Genomic DNA, 6,000 nt, shown 5'->3' on the forward strand with positions numbered 1-6,000 from the left:
CAGCCACGATTTTCTGCTTCCCGGCCCCATAATTTCACCCAGGCCCATCACGTGCAAGGCACCCAGGCCCCCGCCTCCTCTTCTACTCCAGCGACCCACCAAGTGCACGGGGCCCAGCCCACTTTGCATGACTTGCAGCTTGCCATGCCTGACCTCTCTGCCGAGCAGCACTCCCGTGTTCTAGCTGCTCTACGTGACACCACCACCCCTCCTCAGGCCAATGCCGTGCTCACTACTGATTTTGCCCAAGGTTTGTTACCTGTCACCTCTCGTCATGGTCAATGGATTCTTGACAGTGGTGCTACGGATCATATTACTTCTTCCGCCTCATGTTTGGTTAATCGTTCTCTTTCACATTTGCCGCCTGTTTCTTTGCCTAGTGGTGCTTCCGCTCCCATTACTTTTACCGGCACTCTTCCTTTAAATTCATCAGTTACTTTGAAGGATGTTTTATGTGTCCCTAATTTTCGAGTGAACCTTTTATCGGTTGGTAAACTTATAGATGGATTATCGTGTTCCATAACCTTCTTTCCTTCTTGGTGTGTTTTGCAGGACTTGGTTTCGAAGACGATGATTGGTGTGGGTAAGCGACGTGGCGATTTGTATTACCTTGTGGCCCTTACCTCTTCTCTCCCCACCTGTCAACCTCTCTGCAACATCATTACCATCCCCTCCTCCCTCTGGCATAGGCGTCTTGGTCACCCCTCCTCCCCTCGTTTGCAAGCTTTAGCATCTAGCTCTCTTAATTGTACTTTTGATTCTAGTTATATTTGTGATGTTTGTCCGTTGGCAAAACAAACTCGTCAACCTTTTCTTTTGAGTTCAATTTCATCAACTTTCCCTTTTGCTTTAATTCATTGTGATATTTGGGGCCCGAATCGTCAATCTTCTCTTTCTGGTGCTCATTATTTCTTAACCATTGTGGATGATTTTTCTCGCTTTACGTGGGTCTTCCTCATGAAACATAAATCCGACACTCAACAATTAATTAAGTATTTTTTTGCTTATGTCACTACCCAATTCCGCACTACCATCCAATGCATTCGTACTGACAATGGTGGTGAATTTTTATCTCTTCGTAGTTTTTTCTCTGATCATGGGGTGCTTTTACAAACTTCTTGTGTTTATACCCCCCAGCAAAATGGCGTTGTTGAAAGAAAACATCGTCATCTTCTTGAAACCGCTCGCGCCCTTCGTTTTCAATCCCATCTTCCTATCAAGTTTTGGGGGGAATGTGTTCTTACCGCTACTTATCTCATCAATCGTCTCCCTACCCGTCTTCTCCATCATAAATCCCCATTTGAGGTTCTCTTTTCGAAAACCCCATCTTATGACCACTTCCGCGTCTTTGGTTGTCTGGCATATGCCACCTCTGTCACTCCCACCGCCAAATTTTCCCCTCGGGCTCATCGTTGCATTTTTCTCGGTTATCCTCATGGACAAAAGGCCTATACCCTTACGATCTCGACAATCACCGCATTTTCACTAGTCGAGACGTCATCTTTCACGAAACTACTTTCCCTTATGCCGTTTCTCACCCTCCTATCCCATCCTCTTCGCCTACCCTACCCATCCCACCCCCTCTGGACTTTACATATAACCCACCCCTTCCTGCCCCGACGCCTCACCCTCCTCCACCTTCCTCCCCTTCCACGCCTCCCACAGATTCCCTTGCTGCCCCATTACCCGTTCCTCCCCATGCCCCTTTACCCACAGACATCCCTACCTCCCCACTACCTACCAATCCTCCCCTTCCCCGCACCTCTTCCCGTGCCCATAAACCTTCATCCTATTTAAAAGACTACGTTTGCTCGCAGGTGATTCTGCCATCCCACCCATCTTCGACTTCGCAACCCGGTTCTACACAAGGTACGCGATATCCACTTTGTAATTTTCTCTCTTATCACCGTTACTCTCCCAGGCATTTTTCTTACATTAACTCTGTCAGTCGGACTGTGGAGCCTTCCTCCTTTGCCGAGGCTGCCACTGACCCCAATTGGCAACGTGCTATGACTGAGGAGCTTCAAGCTTTACATGCTAATGGTACTTGGACTTTAACTTCCTTGCCCCCTGGCAAAATTCCCATTGGTTGTAAGTGGGTGTACAAACTCAAGCACAATTCCGACGGCTCTATTGACCGCTACAAAGCTCGTTTGGTTGCTAAAGGCTTCACTCAGGCTGAAGGTATTGATTATCATGACACTTTTTCTCCTACTGCTAAGATGATTACGGTGCGTTGTCTTCTTGCTCTTGCTGCTAGTCAGTCTTGGTCTCTTCATCAGCTTGATGTTAATAATGCTTTCTTACATGGTGACTTACATGAAGAAATCTATATGTCTCCTTCTCCTGGTCTTCGGCGACAGGGGGAGAATCTTGTGTGTCGCCTTCACAAGTCACTTTATGGTCTTAAGCAGGCTTCTCGCCAATGGTTTGCCAAATTCACTAGTGCCATCATTTCTGCCGGTTTTCAACAATCCAAAGCTGACTATTTATTGTTCACTAAAAAGTCTGGTATTTTTTTCATAGCTTTGCTCATTTATGTGGATGATATTGTGATTACAGGCAATGATGCTAGTGCCATTAATTCTCTGAAGTCTTTTCTCCGTGATCATTTTCGGATAAAAGACCTTGATGATTTAAAATATTTTTTGGGTATTGAGGTTTCTCGTTCCAAACAAGGGATTTATATTTCTCAACGCAAGTATGCATTAGAGATTCTCAAGGACTATGGTTTTTTGGGAGCACGACCCATTGCTTTTCCTATGGATGACACAAAATTATCTGATAAAGGAGAACTTCTCAAGGATCCTGAAAAGTATCGACGATTAGTAGGTCGGTTAATATATCTCACTATCACTCGGCCGGATATCACCTATTCTGTGTATGTTCTAAGCCGTTTTATGCACGAGCCAAGGATATCTCATATGGATGCTGCGCTTCGTATTGTTCGTTATTTGAAGGCTACTCCAGGTCAAGGTTTATTATTTCGTTCTGACAACCAGACCAAGTTAACTGCGTTTTGTGATTCTGATTGGGCAGGTTGCCCTATCACTCGCTGTTCGACTACTGGGTATTGTGTATTCTTGGGCGGTTCTTTGGTTTCTTGGCTGACGAAACGACAGAAAACCGTTTCGCTCTCTTCAGCAGAGGCGGAATATAGGGCCATGGCAGGTGCTTATTGCGAGATAGTTTGGCTTCGTTTTTTGTTGAAGGATTTGAACATTCCTTTGGATGGTCCTTCCATTTTATTTTGTGATAATCAAGCAGCGTTACATATAGCTGCCAATCCTGTTTTTCATGAACGAACTCGTCACATTGAGATGGATTGTCACTTTATACGAGATAAGATTGTAGATGGCACAATAGAGACCAAGCATGTGGGTACGGCACAACAGTTGGCAGACTTGTTTACCAAACCTTTTGGGAAAGAAAAGTTTTCGGGTATGTTACGCAAGTTGGGAGTTCTTGACATCCACTCTCCAACTTGAGGGGGAGTGTTAGACAAATAAGGAATATGGTTGGAGTCCTTGTGTAATTGTATATAATATTATTCACTAGCCGTCCTACAGCCGTCAAGCCGTCCTACAGCCGTCCTACCTTGTCCTACCTACACACTAACCGTCCTACAGCCGTCAAGTCGTCCTACAACCGTCCTACCTTGTCCTACCTACACACTAGGACGGCTACCTTGTCCTACCTACACACTTGTATCATGTATATATATCCTTGTAATCTTGTAGAGAAAGATAATGAGAAAAAAAGCATTCTCTTCCATTTCTTCCACATTCACGTATCAATAACAAATATATTTTTAGCCTACATACCTTTTTCTACAGAAGGTAGTTCGAACTGGGTGTGAAGGACTTGCGGGAGGGAAGCTCATAAAGAGTTAAGCAATAGCAATCAATATTAGCACATCTGGAATTATAAAGCAATTTCATTATGATATAATTATTATTTTTTCTGGGCTAAGAGGATCGGCAAGAACAAAAAAAATGGAGCAAAGAGCTCATAACTAACTACATCATTTGCTTCCACGATTGATGATTCTGTTCTTGAAGTGAATTTAACTTACAAAGTTTTTTTTGGCCTTTTATGAAAGTGTTGATCGGAAAAAAGTTTATATGGCTTTCTTGAGGGACTTGCGGGAGGGAAGCTTGCAGAGCTTCCATGGCTGAAGGTGTGAAGTGAGGAAATTGGGTTTTGAAAGATGTCAAAATGGGTAATAAAATAATAGTTTCGTAAAATTTAAAAAAAAAATAGTGTAATAAAATAATATTTAATTTGATATACCGGATGGAGAGTAAAATTTTGAAAGATGTCAAAATGCCACATAGGCCGTCAAATTCAAATTTTACGTTTAAAATTTGACATCTCCTTTGGAGATGCTCTAAGGGGTTATGCTACTCCCTATATTACCAATTAGTTTTATGGTGCAATCTCAACTTTTTTCATGGTATCAGAGCAGGTTGTCCCCATGTTGTCCAATGCTCACACATGCTCCATATCACCCGAGTTGTGTTGTCCACGTATGCTTGAAAATTCGTCCCATGTGAGAAGGTGTGTTGAGAATGAATTGATGAGAGGATGAACCTTACATGAGTTATGTTGTCCACGTTTCTACCATGTCATTTGACTGTGACGATAAAATAAAGGCCCAGAGTGCAGCTATTCTGAATTGACGTTTCTGGACGTTTTGAGTATATTGAAGGTCAAGATGACATATTTTGAGGAAGATTCATTTTGAGGATTTGTTAGGGACGTCTCAAGCTTTAAAAAGAGATCTTTTGGGACCAAATCAAAGTTTATTTGGTTGGTCAAAAGATGGATTTTCTTTGTAGTCTGAATTTCAGTTTAAATAGGAAACCTTTTATGTTCTAGTTATTTTATTCTATTATGTTTCGTAGTTTTTAGAAATCCTTTTCTAGGTAGATTTTTTTGTTGTAGTATAAATAAAGCTATTTAGCCATTAAGGGAAGAGAAAAGAAGAACGCATTACTTTAGAAAGTGATTACTTTGGAGAATTCTGCTTAGAGAGCTTTTGACGATTCAAATTTATTTTCAAGATGTTTTCTATCTATGTTCTTAATGATATTTTGTTTTATGATTGTTAGTAACTAATTTCGTTTGCTAGAACGAGGCCACGAGCTTTAGCAATAATATATAGTTTCTTTTCAATTTACTTATGATATTATGCATCCAGGTTTTGAATTATTAATCACTATATTTGAAACTATCTACTTGTCTTGATGATTGGCCATCATTAAGATATTTAGAAAAGTAATTTGATGCAATTTTGGTGGGGGCTGTCCCTAAAACTGACGAAGTCTTATTGTGGTTAATATGTGTAACTTCTTAGGATGGACGACACGTTGTAAGGGTTATATGCTTTTTCAAAAGGTTTTCACAAAATTTAATGAGTTTTGCATGTTCACATTCGACCTGCATGCCATAGACGGGTTGCATGTTAGATATATGTTCTATGTTGGAGGTTTCAAGTAGGACATATTTTAGGAAAACCTAACCTTCAAAATATGCATTGAATGGGTAACTAATTAATTGGAAGAACTATGTATGATTGTTAAGATGATGGCGGAACCCTAGTGCTCAAATTTATTTTCAAAGCTATTTTCTTTTGTTTTCTTTACTTTCTCAATTTATTTAATTGTTTTTAATTAAATTCGTTTTTAATATTTTAGGTCATAAAATCATCTTTTTTCAAACTTTGTTTTCAAATAATTAATTCAGATTTGGTTTTAGCATAAATTATTTATTCAATCCCTGCGGAGAAAGACCTTGCTAGAGTCGACTATACTACGATCACCTTGCACTTTTGCAAGTATTTTTAAGTATTTTTATCCCTAATTTTAGAGGTGGTAAAAATCCTATCAGCTCAATTATATGGTTTGCTCCATTGAACTCTGAGGTCACGGGTTTGAAATGGGAAAGAACCTCTTTACAAGTGGGTTTGAGGCTGTATACCGTTTATATTCCGAAGAC

The sequence above is a fragment of a genome, unplaced genomic scaffold (genome assembly GCF_019419815.1).
Source record: "Pyrus x bretschneideri cultivar Hongxiangsu unplaced genomic scaffold, Pyrus_bretschneideri_v1 Contig71, whole genome shotgun sequence".
NCBI lineage: Eukaryota > Viridiplantae > Streptophyta > Magnoliopsida > Rosales > Rosaceae > Pyrus > Pyrus x bretschneideri.